This window comes from Notechis scutatus, chromosome 12 (genome assembly GCF_049901735.1).
Source record: "Notechis scutatus isolate UNSWTSFEM ecotype Mainland chromosome 12, rNotScu1.2, whole genome shotgun sequence".
Taxonomy (NCBI): domain Eukaryota; kingdom Metazoa; phylum Chordata; class Lepidosauria; order Squamata; family Elapidae; genus Notechis; species Notechis scutatus.
The window spans coordinates 5619104-5633041 of NC_142020.1; the positions used below are offsets into that span (position 1 = coordinate 5619104).

At 41.7% G+C, this 13938-nt stretch overlaps 1 protein-coding gene across 8 annotated transcripts in view; it reads right to left on the reverse strand.

The window, feature by feature from the left end:
- Positions 1 to 13938, reverse strand: part of RBFOX1 (RNA binding fox-1 homolog 1) — a 1983080-nt gene that overhangs the window by 502679 nt on the left and 1466463 nt on the right. The gene's annotated exons all lie outside the window — the stretch shown is intronic.

Genomic DNA, 13938 nt, shown 5'->3' on the forward strand with positions numbered 1-13938 from the left:
GTTTTAGAATTCCACAGAGGTGCCAAGTTTCTATTCTAATAAAAATACTTTGAGATTATAGTTGTCTTGGAGTTACTGGCTGGAATGGATAGCCTTTGGAACGCTGACACCCACTTGTTGGATGGTCGCAAAAAAGGATCACACGATCCAGGGATACTGCAACCATCATAAATATGAGTCAGTTGCCAAGCCAGAGGTGGTATTCAGCAGGTTCTGAACAGTTCTGGAGAACCGGTAGTGGAAATTTTGAGTAGTTCGAAGAACCGGCAAATCCCACCTCTGACTGGCCCCACCAACCCCATCTCTTCTCTGCCTCCCATTGAGTCCCGGCTGATCGGCTGGGTCTCCTTTGGTTGCCCTGCACAGGAGAACGGAGCTGGAAAGCAGGTTAGTGGGGTGGGGAGGGAATGGGGAGTTTACAGTACCCTTCCCCTGCCACACCCACCAAGCCATGCCCACCAAGCCACGCCCACAGAGCACCACACCCACCAAGCCATGCCCAGAGCTGATTGGCTGGGTCTCCTTTGTTTGCCCTGCACAGGAGAATGGAGCTGGAAAGCAGGTTAGAGGGGTGTGGAGAGAATGGGGATATTGCAGTATCCTTCCCCTGCCACACCCACCAAGCCAAGCCTAGCCATGCCCACCAAGCCATGCCCACCAAGCCACACCCACAGAACCAATAGTAAAAAAAATTGAATCCCACCAAGCATCTGAATTTTGGTAACGTGATCATGGGAATATTGCAATGGTCATAAATATGAAAAACAGTCATAAGATACTTTTTTTCAGTGCCATTGTAACTTCAAGCAGTCACTAAATGAATTGTAAGTCGAAGATCACCTGTATTCCAATTTTTCCAAATTCCCCAGAAAAAAAGGATGCTCCAACAAGCCTCCAAGAAACATCAAATATTTTTTTTTTCCTTTACAGAATGAAGATTGAAAAAGAGAAATGAGAGGGGGGAAAAAAAACATGTCTATGTTGATGTTTAATTAACGTAGCATTCTGAAAAGAAAAATCCCAACAATGAAGACTTCCTCTCCCTTTTGTTTCAATTATTGTTATTTTATTTATTACATAAACAGTGGAGTCAGCCTAAAGCAGAATATTGCTGCTGATGTACCGATGGAAAAGAAACGGCTGAATACCTCATCAATGGTATTAAGCATCAAGTTAATGCATTTTCCAATGGGCCAAAATATACAGATTTTAGAAACCGGCAACAAAAAAAAACCCCTCACACAACTGAGGAAAATTTTGCTCGCGCGTTATAGAATTCTACTAAACCACAGATAAGAAATTACAGGCTGAGAGTTGATATCTTCTCCAATGCTAAATCCACTTTTGCATATATAAATATCCCTGCTAGGCATTCAGAAGTATTATTATCCCCTTTTCCTTATATTCTTAGTTTTAATTTCATGTAAAGGATTTCAGTCTGTTTCAGATCTGCTAGGTGGTCTTAGAAATATGAATTTTGCTTAATGCCAGGGAAGAAAAAGGGAAGGGGAGGGAATGGAAAGGAGAAGGTAAAAAGTAAGAGAAGGGAAGGAGAAAGGAAGGGGAAAAGAAAGGAAAAGGGAAAAAAGGGGAAGGGAAAGACAGGAAAGGAAAGGAAAGGAAAGGAAAGGGGAAGATAGGAAAAGGGAAGAGAAAGAGAAAGGAAAAGGAAAGAGAAAGGAAGGGAAAGGGAAAAGAAAGGAAAACGGAAGAAAGGGGAAGGGAAAGAAAGGAAAGGAAAGGAAAGGAAAGGAAAGGAAAGAGAAAGGAAAGGAAAGGAAAGGAAAGGAAAGGAAAGGAAAGGAGAGGAGAGGAGAGGAGAGGAAAGGAAAGGAAAGGAAAGGAAAGGAAAGGAAAAGATAGGAAAAGGGAAGAGAAAGAGAAAGGAAAGGAAAAGGAAAGAGAAAGGAAAAGGAAAGAGAAAGGAAGGGAAAGGGAAAAGAAAGGAAAAGGGAAGAAAGGGGAAGGGAAGAAAGGAAAGAAAAGGAAAGGAGAGGAGGAGGAGAGGAGAGGAGAGGAGAGGAAAGGAAAGGAAAGGAAAGGAAAGGAAAGGAAAGGAAAGGAAAAGATAGGAAAAGGGAAGAGAAAGAGAAAGGAAAGGAAAAGGAAAGAGAAAGGAAGGGAAAGGGAAAAGAAAGGAAAAGGGAAGAAAGGGGAAGGGAAGGAAAGGAAAGGAAAGGAAAGGAAAGAAAATCAGAGGAGAGGAGAGGAGAGGAAAGGAAAGGAAAGGAAAGGAAAAGATAGAAAAAGGAAAGGAAAAGATAGGAAAGGAAAGGAAAGGAAAAGATAGAAAAGGAAAGGAAAAGATAGGAAAAGGGAAGAGAAAGAGAAAGGAAAGGAAAAGGAAAGAGAAAGGAAAAGGAAAGAGAAAGGAAGGGAAAGGGAAAAGAAAGGAAAAGGGAAGAAAGGGGAAGGGAAAGAAAGGAAAGGAAAGGAGAGGAGAGGAGAGGAGAGGAGAGGAGAGGAGAGGAAGGAAAGGAAAGAGAAAGGAAAGGAAAGGAAAGGAAAGGAAAGGAAAGGAAAGGAAAGGAAAGGAAAGGAAAAGATAGGAAAAGGGAAGAGAAAGAGAAAGGAAAGGAAAAGGAAAGAGAAAGGAAGGGAAAGGGAAAAGAAAGGAAAAGGGAAGAAAGGGGAAGGGAAGGGAAGGGAAGGAAAGGAAAGGAAAGGAAAGGAAAGGAAAGGAAAGAAAATCAGAGGAGAGGAGAGGAAAGGAAAGGAAAGGAAAGGAAAGGAAGGGAAAGGAAAGGAAAGGAAAGGAAAGGAAAGGAAAGGAAAGGAAAGGAAAGGAAAGGAAAGGAAAGGAAAGGAAAGGAAAAGATAGGAAAAGGGGAGAGAAAGAGAAAGGACAGGAAAAGGAAAGAGAAAGGAAGGGAAAGGGAAAAAGAAAGGAAAAGGGAAGAAAGGGGAAGGGAAGGAAAGGAAAGGAAAGGAAAGGAAAGGAAAGGAAAGGAAAGGAAAGGAAAGGAGAGGAGAGGAGAGGAAAGGAAAGGAAAGAGAAAGGAAAAGGAAAGAGAAAGGAAGGGAAAGGGAAATGAAAGGAAAAGGGAAGAAAGGGGAAGGGAAAGAAAAGAAAGGAAAAGGGAAGAAAGGGAAGGAAAGAAAGGAAAGGAAAGGAAAGGAAAGGAAAGGAGAGGAGAGGAGAGGAGAGGAAAGGAAAGGAAAGAGAAAGGAAAAGGAAAGAGAAAGGAAGGGAAAGGGAAATGAAAGGAAAAGGGAAGAAAGGGGAAGGGAAAGAAAGGAAAGGAAAGGAGAGGAGAGGAGAGGAGAGGAAAGGAAAGGAAAGGAAAGGAAAAGGGAAGAGAAAGAGAAAGGAAAGGAAAAGGAAAGAGAAAGGAAGGGAAAGGGAAAAGAAAGGAAAGGGGAAGAAAGGGGAAGGGAAAGAAAGGAAAGGAAAGGAGAGGAAAGGAAAGGAAAGGAAAAGAAAGGAAAAGGAAGAAAGGGGAAGGGAAAGGAAGGAAGGAAGGAAAGGAAAGGAGAGGAAAGCAAAGGAAAGGAAAGGAAAGGAAAGGAAAAGATAGGAAAAGGGAAGAGAAAGAGAAAGGAAAGCAAAAGGAAAGAGAAAGGAAGGGAAACGGAAAGGAAAGGAAAAGGGAATAAAGGGGAAGGGAAAGGAAGGGAAGGAAAAGAAAGGGGAAGAGAGAGGAAGGGAAGGGAAGGAGAAAAGAAGGAGAAAGGGAAGGAAAGGAAAAGGGAAGAAAGGGGGAGGGAAGGAACTGAAAATCAGATCCAAAACACAACCAGTAATTCAGATCAATTCTTGGGCAGGTCAGGAAGCAATGGGTGGAAGATCATTAAAGATAGATCCAACCTGGAACTAAGGGGGGAAAAAAAATCTAACAGTGGAAACAATTAATCAATGGAATAGATTGCTTCCCGGAGTTGTGGGTGCCCCATTAATAAAAGTTTTCAGAAATACACATGACAATCATTCGTCCAGGGTGATATAAAGTCTCCTACCTTGGGTAGGGGCTTGGACTATAAGACCTCCAAGGTTCTTTCCAGCCCTTATGATTCAATATTCTATGTATCTTCACTCTTTTTAAATTCAGAGGAAGCTATTGGTCAATGGTCCAGCTGCTGTCACATAACATGCATAGCTTTTCCTAAGTTTAGTTAATTTTAATCATCGCTGTGATTTATGTGCGTGTTTTAGAATATTGCATAAACTCAGGCCACTTGGTTAGCTTAAAATGCAATGTTGCATGCAAAATGATGAAAATGAATTCATTCCCTCAAAGGATCAAGTATATTGTGCAAATACAGTCACTCATTGCCATGTCTGTCAGAAGCAAAAATAAAATGACATATTTATGGGGCATCCTTTTCACAGGATGGTGAGTTGCATCAGCCAACATGGTGACCCAGGGAGGATATCTCACAGGGAAATGAAATTCTGAGCAGATTAAAAATTGAGGTGAAAGCAAGTTTCCTATCAATCACAACTGTGTCACATATTAACCAGTAAAGGAGGGTCAATGAATGGACCCAATAAACTCCAGATCCTGAATACAATGTCAGTAACAATTCCTGAGATCAATGATTTCATCTATGTTACTGCATTTTATGGTTCATATTCATTTCAATTTATATTGTTTTATTTAGTATCCTAGTATGATTTATGTTGATTGCTTATTTAGTATCTTATGACAATCACTAGGCTCAGTGGCTAAGATGCTGAGCTTGTGGATCAGAAAGATTGGCAGTTCGGAGGGTCAAAACCCTAGCGCCACGTAACGGAGTGAGCTCCCGTTACTTGTCCCAGCTTCTGCCAACCTAGCAGTTCGAAAGCACGTAAAAAATGCAAGTAGACAAATAAGGACCCCTTGGTGGGAAGGGAACAGTGTTCCATGCACCTTTGGCCTTTAGTCCTGCCGGCCACATGATCACGGAGACCTCTTCAGACAGCGCTGGCTCTTCAGCTTTGAAACGGAGATGAGGACCCTAGATTAGTATATATGTATAAGGGGAACCTTTACCTTTACCTTTAAGTGTTGTATCTTGTGATTTATGATAAATGTATTTTTACGATGACTATGATCATGTTTTATCTCTTATTGCTTGTATGTACACTGACAGCTTTGTGCACCAGAGACAAATTCCTTGTGTGTCCAGTCACACTTGGCCAAAAGAGAATTCTATTCTACAAAAAATGTATTTCCTTGGAATCACCTGAATTGTACTCATACCTCAGCCCATACTGGTTTTAAGTCTCTCTCTCTCTCTCTCTCTCTCTCTCTCTCTCTCTCTCTCTCTCTCTCTCCTCCCTCCCTCCCTCCCTCTCCTCCCTCCCTCCCTCCTCCCTGCCTCCCTGCCTCCCTCCCTCCCTCCCTTCTCTCTCTCTCTCTCTCTCTGTGTCCAAGTCATTGCTGACCCCTGGGACTGCCTGGACTAGTTACTGCTGGTATGTTTGGGAAGGCTTCAGAAATGGTTTGTGACTGCCTACTTAGAGTCATTAAATCATAAGGCTGGGAGAGCTCTTGGAAGTCTTCCAATCCAAGTGGCTGCCCGAGGCAGGAGACCTTATACCCTCTCAGTCAAATACTGCAACCAATGTTGGTCACCATACTACAAAAACAATGTTGAGACTTTGGAAAAAAGAGTTCAGAGAAGAACAACTAAAATGATCAAAGGCCTGGAGACTAAAACATATGAAGAACAGCTGCAGGATCTGAGTTTGGCTAGAAGAATTGGGGAGTGGGGCATGATAGCCGTATTTCAGTCCGAGGGGCTACCACAAAGAAGAGGGGATCAAATTATTCTCCAAAGCACCAGAGAGAAATGATGGTTGGAAACTGATCAAAGAGAGAAGCAACCTGGAATTATGGAGAAACTTCCTCACAGGGAGGACAATTTACCAGTGGAACAGCTTTGCCTTCAGAAGATGTTGGTGCTTCATCACTGGAGGTTTTTAAGAAGAGACTGGATATCCATCTGTCTGAAATGGTGTAGGGTCTCCTGCTTGAGCAGGGGGCTCGACTAGAAGACCTCCAAGGTGCCTTCCAGCTCATTCTATTCTATTCAAATGGTTGTCCATTTTTTTTCCTTTAAAAACTTCCAGTGATGGAGCACCCGCAACTTCTGGAGACAAGCTATTTCCTTCATTGTTCTTATTGTCAGAATATTTCTCCTTTAGTTCCAGGTTGGATTGCTCTTTAACCAGCTTCCACCCGTTGCTTCTTGTTCTGCCCTTTGAGAGAAAGTGACTAGAACATGGTTGCCCAGCTTCAACCTTTAGATGGGACTAGAACTCATTGTCTTCTGGTTTTCTGGTGTCTGAATCACTTTCACCAACCTGGATCTCTCTCTCTTTTTTTAAAAGAAGCTAACTTATCCTCTATCTATTCTGCCTGAGAACTAGAGGTGGCACTAAAGCTTCACTCAAAGTTGTGTGAACACAGTGAAGTACAGTAAATCTGGACACTCTGTTGGCAACTTTGAGTTTTGGATGAATGCAGAAGGAAATCTGAGGGCAACTGACAACTTTTCAACACAGAGAGTCAGCCCTATTGATGCTGATGAGTTGGACCAGAGCAAGATGTCCCTCCATCTGTTTTAGCATTTACGCTGCTGTAAGCAAAATGTAGGAGATTTTTTGAAAGCCTCCAGGAGATGTTTCTGCGAGTCTTCTTAAAACTATTTCCAAGAATGAAGTATCATTCAAACCAAGCATGGAGTCAGCTCAAGGGATATGTAGATGGATGAGTTTTGATAGGAGACTTTGATAAGACCCCATTGGGATGAGAGAGAGAGAGAGAGAGGGGAGAGAGAGGGGAGAGAGGGGAGAGGGAGAGGGAGAGGGTCAAGCTTGACTCAGCCTCCCATCCTTCCGAGGTGGGTAAAATGAGGACCTATATTTTTTAGGAACAATAGGCTGATTCTGTAAACTGCTTAAGGCTGTAAAACACTGTAAAGCAGTATATAAATCTATTGCTATTCATTTTCTCCTTCCTTCCTTCCTTCCTTCCTTCCTTCCTTCCTTCCTTCCTTCCATCCATCCATCCATCAATCCATCCATCATGCACAATGCCTAGAATGCCGTATTGCAGGCTAATTCTGCCGACTGCCAGCAGTTCGATTCTCACTGGCTCAAGGTTGACTCAGCCTTCCATCCTTCCGAGGCGGGTCAAATGAGAACCCAGATTGTTGGGGGCAAGAGGCTGACTCTGTAACCCGCTTAGAGAGGCAGTAAAGCACTGTAAAGCGGTATATAAGTCTAAGTGCTATTGCGATTGCGATTGCTATTTCCTAAACGCCAAAGGATCTCTTCTGAAATGTAAAGCATTTACATTGTTCATCATCCTCCAATCAGCAAAAAAAAACAAAAAAAACCCTTCTCTTCTTTTGGTGCTATCCTACAAGTCCTCTTACTCCTGTGTGCTTGATCCTTGGCTGCTGCACTGAGAGGGACAACTAGGGAGCCAATTAATGTCAATTACAGGAGGGGGTTCATTTGTTAGGGACTGGACTTAGTTCATCAATTTTTTTTTTATCACAGGCAGCGAGATGGGGGAAATAAAACCATCTGGCCTGGACTTGAATTGGAAGGCCTGGAGGTGAAAAGGCTTTCATTTAATGACAATGACTAAGCTGCAGAGACTCGCTTGGGCCCCTTACCTACAAAAAAAAGGAGAGGAAATCAATGTTTCTACCTACCTCGTTCTGATTTGTAATGTCAGACTAATAATGCTAGCAGGCAGATAACTTAAACGCCATGCTGAACCTGCCATGTATTCGGGGACTATGGACAATGTGGTAGGACATGACAGACCAGATGCTCAGTTCTGGAAGTTCAACAATAACATTTTTCTATTATTATTCTATTCTATTATTATTCTATTATTATTATTACTATTATTATTATACACCAAAAATGACAATGTACACAGCAAACAAGATAACTATGCTGGGTTTCGTATCACAAATCACTAGTCAAACACTTCCCAAGTGTTTAGGACTGAGTAATGTATCGGCGGATTATGTGAGCAGATCCCAGTAAGGTGGCCTTCTGCAGCTGACCAATGGTGATCTTGTCAGCGCCAATTGTTTCTAAGTGCTTACCTAGGTCTTTAGGCACAGCAGCACCCAGTGTGCCCAGTACCACTGGAACCACCTGCATTGGTTTATGCCAGAGTCTCTGCAGTTCGATTCTCAAGTCCTGATATCTGGTGACTTTTTCAAGTTGTTTCTCGTCGATTCTCTGTCACCAGGTATATCAATGTCGACAATCCACACTTTTTTCTTCTCCACAATCGTGATATCCGGGGTGTTGTGTTCCAAAACTTTCTCAGTCTGTATTTGGAAGTCCCACAGTAGTTTTGCATGCTCATTTTCAACCACGTTTTCAGACTTATGATCCCACCAATTCTTTGCTACAGGCAGATGGTAGTTGTGACACAAGTTCCAGTGGATGATTATTATTATTATTATTATTATTATTATTATTATTATTATTATTATTATTATTATTATTATTATTATTATTATTAACAAAAAATGACAGTGTACACAGCAAACAAGATAACTATGCTGGGTTTCGTATCACAAATCACTAGTCGAACACTTCCCAAGCATTTAGGACTGTGTGATGTATCGGCGGATTATGCAAGCAGATCCTAGTAAGGTGGCCTTCTGCAGGATTTTTTTTTCCCCTTGGAAAAGAGACACCTATTTTCAATCTGATTCTGAGGGTACATTAGAACCATCTACTCAGGGGTGGGCTTCAAAAATTTTAGCAACAGGTTCTCTGCCCTGTTGCTGGATGGGCGTGGCCTAGCTGGTCTCCTGCACCATGGTGTGTGTGTGTGTGTGGGGGTGCTTTTGCCCTCCCTGGGTTCCCGAGGCTTTCCTTGAACCTCTGGGAGGGTGAAAACAGCCTCCCCAGGCTCCGGAGGCTCTCTGGAAGCTGGGCCCATTTCTGGCCCTCCCGAACTTCCAGGAGGCCCGTTTTTCATCCTCCCCGAGCCTCCGTGCACACCCTGTACTTACCCGCATCCAAAATGGGCCATGTGGGGACTCCTGGGAGGGGAGGGGAGGGGTGAGCGGGGCCAGCCAGGAGAGGGATTTGGGGGTTCTCCAAACTGCACAGAATCTTAGCTAGGGGCTCTCCCGAACCCCTGCGAACCCCCAGCAGCCCATCCCTGCAGAAAGATTCAGAAACATGAATGTTATGAACAATATTGTTCCTAAGAGGTAGATGGTAATGTTTTTCTTCTGCACTTCCATGTGTCAACGGGAAGGAGAGGGAAATAGTTAGCTGGGGTTTTGCAGTCAAATATATATAAAAAAAGTTTTCCTGAGGGAACCAAGGACATTGCAACAGGTGGCTGGGGAGAGGATGAGCGAAGCAACCAAGCAACTGCCCAGCATCTCTATTGGACCATGTGACTGATGACTGGGGGGAATCTTTCTCTTTTAATTAGGTGAAAACCGCAGGAACTTTCAGAATCGGTTTTCACCAGTTGTGCCAATATGATGTATCCAATAAAATTGTTCTTTGAGGAATGTACCTGCCTCAAAGTTCTGCTTTCTAGGGTGCATTACTTGGAATGCTGACACCATGTTTCTGTAGTCCTCTTATTGTCTACATTCATAGAACATACAACCACACAACAGGAAGGGATGTTGGAGGTCTTCTAATCCAACTCCCGTCTCAAGATTGGAGATCTTATACCATCCCGGTCCCATGGTTTTCCAGTCCATTTTGGAAAACCTCCACATCTCTGCGAGTCAAGTTGTTCCCTATATTAATTGTTCTCACTGTCAGAAAATTTCTCCTTACTTCTAGGTTGGATCTCTCTTTAACAAGCTTCTACCCATTACTTCTTGCCCTGCCCTCTGATGCCCTAGAGAATAAATCAGTCCCCTCTTCTAGGTTCTACTATATCACATGATCTAAAATGGACACCTAACATCAAAACCGTCATCAAAAAAGCACAACAAAGAATGTTATTTCAGCACCAACTCAGAAAGCTCAAACTGCCCAAGGAGCCGCTGATCCAGTTCTACAGAGGAATGATTGAGTATGTCATCTGCACCTCTATAACTCTCTGGTTTGATTCTGCAACCCAGCAGGACAGACACAGATTTCAGAGGATAATTAGGACTGCAGAAAAAACAATGACTACCAACCTGCCTTCAGTCAAGGACCTGTATATTACGCAAGTCAAAAAGAGGGCTGTGAAAATATCTACAGACCCCTCACATCCTGGACATAAACTGTTTCAACTCCCACCCTCAAAACGACGCTATAGAGCACTGCACACCAGAACAACTAGACACAAGGGCAGGTTTTTCCCAAAAGCCATCACTCTGCTTAACAAATAATCCCCTCAACACTGTCCAACTGTTTACAAAGAGTGAATTACTATTACTATCAATCTTCTCATCACTCCTTATCACCCATCCCCTCCCACTTGTGACTGTATGACTGTAACTTTGTCGCTTGTATCCTTACAATTTATATGGACTGTTTCCTAGTATGATTTGATTGCTTATTTATTTATTTATTTTATTTATTTATTTGATTTGCCAATTGTTTACAAGATAATAAGTATAAGTGTATACATAGTTGTGAATACATGAAATGGGTACATATAAGAAAAATAAAAGAATAAGAGAAACAATAGGACAGGGACTGTAGGCACGTTGGTGCGCTTATGCACGCCCCCTACAGACCTCTTAGGAAAGGGGTGAGGTCAATAGTAGACAGTCTAAGGTTAAAGTTTTTGGGGTTTGGGGAAGAAACTACAGAGTCGGGTAGAGTATCATTATGACTATCATTAAGTGTTATAATTAATTAATTAAATTATCATTAAGTGTTATTAAGACTATGACTATCATTAAGTGTTATACCTTATGATTCTTGACTCTTGACGAATGTATTTCTTTTTCTTTTATGGACACTGAGAGCATTTGCACCAAGACAAATTCCTTGTGTGTCCAATCACACTTGGCCAATAAAGTATTCTACTCTATCCTATCCTATTCTATTCTTCTCTGAAGTACTGAAAAACAGTTATTATGTCTCCCCCTAATTCTTCCCTTCATTGGGCTACACATTCCTCCCTCCCTCAACTGTTCAACCTACAATTTAGGATCATTTCTGTTGCTCTTCTCTGCACTCTTCTTTCTTACAGTCTCTTCTCTGGGGATTTAATAGATCTAACCAAATATCTAAGGTTTGTTCGGACTGATTCAGACCAATTTGGATGCTTTTCATACACGAGTTTCAGCGGTCAAAATCAACCTTAATCAAAGGAGGTCTCCCTTGGACATGCGGTCCAAATTGATTCAGACATCCAAATCTAATAGCTTTTTTTTTCCCCTTGAATCATCTCAAACAGCCCAGTGAAATCAGAACTGATTTGCACATTAGGAAGATTTAATTGACATTTGGGAAACCGGGGAAAATGTAGAAGCGTATAATATAAAACTGGAAACTCACACAAGGATAAGCCATTTATGCAATGCTTCCTACATTTCAATCTTTGGAAAGAGGAGAAGGTTCATTATCATGAAAAGACAGAGAGATAATAATAATAAAATATATACAGCTATAATTTAAACTCAGGTGGAGAGGGAGGGGTAACAGACCAGCAGAGTTGGAAGGGGGCCTTGGAGGTCTTCTAGTCCAACCCCCGGCTCAAGCAGGAGACCCTATACCATTCCAAACAAATGCCTGCCCAGTCTCTTCTTAAAAGCCTCTAGTGATGGAGCACCCACAACTTATGAAGGCAAGTTGTTCTACTGGTTGATTGTTAGGAAGGAAGGAAGGAAGGAAGGAAGGAAGGAAGGAAGGAAGGAAGGAAGGAAGGAAGGAAGGAAGGAAGGAAGGAAGGAAGGAAGGGAGAAAGAAAGAGATTATCACATTTTTCAATAGCTGAACTCCAGCAGTAAAGCTTAAGAGTCATTTAATGTTGTGTTACCAAGTTGATGAATGTGGGATGGTGTAGGGATGCTCAAGTACCTGAAAAGCTTTGAACCAAAAATCTGATATCAAAGAACACTCTGAAAACAGACCCACCCTCTCCATCTCTCATATTAAACAATGGTACCAATTCTTTTGCAATGCTACTAAACCTGGGGCACTGTCTTCCTCTAGCATCAGAACCATGGACCAGTTAACCCAGTGAATCAGCCCAGCTGGGCAAATGGAGAAAAAAATTACCACCACAGAAGCTTTTGCAGCAGTTGTTGCTGCTTCAGCTTTCACAGATGCAGACACAACTAGAATAAATATCAGCAGCTGTTCTAAAAACTTACTTTGAGATATGTCTTGAGTGAACTACTTGCTAGATTAGATGGAAATCCATTCAGCTTCTATCAGATCCTTCAAGGAAACCTACATTATTGTTATGGTTTCTGCTCGTAAACCCGAGCAATACAGCATCAAAGATTCAATAAGATCTCAACTTGCTATGTTCAGTAGAGTTTAGCCTTAAGTAAATGAATATAACAACTGTAGACTAAATAACATGAATAGAACAAAACAGAAACACAGAGTTGGAAGGGACCTTGGAGGTCTTCTAGTCCAACCCCCTGCTCAGGCAGGAAACCCTATATCATTTTAGACAAATGGTTATTCAAAGAACTTCCAGTGATGGAGCAGCCACAACTTCTGAAAGCAAGCCCTTCCACTTCTTAATTGTTCTGACTTCAGGAAATTTCTCCTTATTTTTAGGTGGCTTCTCTCCTTGATTAGTCTCCATTTTTCTTCTCCTGACTTTTGGTGCTTTGGAGAATATCTTGACTCCTTCTTCTTTGTGGCAGCCCCTGAGATATCGAAACATTGCTGTCATGTCACCCCTAGTCCATCTTTTCATTAGACTAGACATACCCAATTCCTGCAACCGTTCTTGATATGTTTTAGCTTTGATCAGACATCTCTGATTCAAGTCTAGAGTTTGATTTTTAGACTCAAATAGCATTTTCTAGAAGTGGATGGGGGAATGATTCCATCAATATTTTGATCCTGAATGAGAGTTTTGGAACCAATGTTGCTTTAACAGTAATTCAGGGTCTCCATACTTGGCCACTTTAAGACATGACTAGCTGAGGATTTCAGTGGAAGTTGAAGTTTACAAGTATCATACTTGTCAAGTTTCTCCAAGTAAATATGTAAATATTTTAAGGAACAGGATGCACCTTTAACTTACATATTTGAGTAAGACAAAAAAAGAAATGCAACAGTACTATTGGTTTGTCTACCTTGGAAGATCATCCTACATCTCTAGCAAAACAAGCATGGAATCTTTACCAACTTTAAGGTCGATTTCAATAATAAATGGGTATTATTACAGTTTTTTTTAAAAAAAATCTATCTTATTCTCTCTTTCTCATCCTCTCTTCTCTCTCATTTTCCCTTCCATTCTCTCATTCTCTCTCATTCTCTCATTCTTCTCTCTCATTCTCTCTCTCATTCTTCTCTCTCATTCTCTCTCATTCTTGCTTCCATTCTCTCATTCTCTCCCCCATTCTCTCTCTCTCTCTCTCTCTCCTCTCTCCCTCCCTCCCTCCCTCCCTCCCTCTTCCAGAAGAATCAGCTGGGCAGTACAGAATGAACCAGAGGACATTAATCTAGTAGATGGACTTTCTGGCTTTGTTCAATAGGCTTTATGTTTTATAATTCATTTGGATCATTTCATTACGATAGAAAATGATATTCTGCTCAGTAAAGGAAGAGAAGATAGTTACAACATTAGCAATATATTCAAATGTTTTGTAGCTTAGTGGGTTTTCAGGGACCAAGGAACCTTGTCCTGTGAATACTTCATATCCTGTATATGCTTCCCTTTGAACAAATCCTGCATTCCTTTAAGCATTATGTTGACTTGACACCTCAGACTAGAGCAGATCTGTATTATATGTCTGTATTTGTGATATGTAGACTAGAAAGATCTTTCCTTAAGAACTATGCCTTAGGCGATAAAATATGAACCT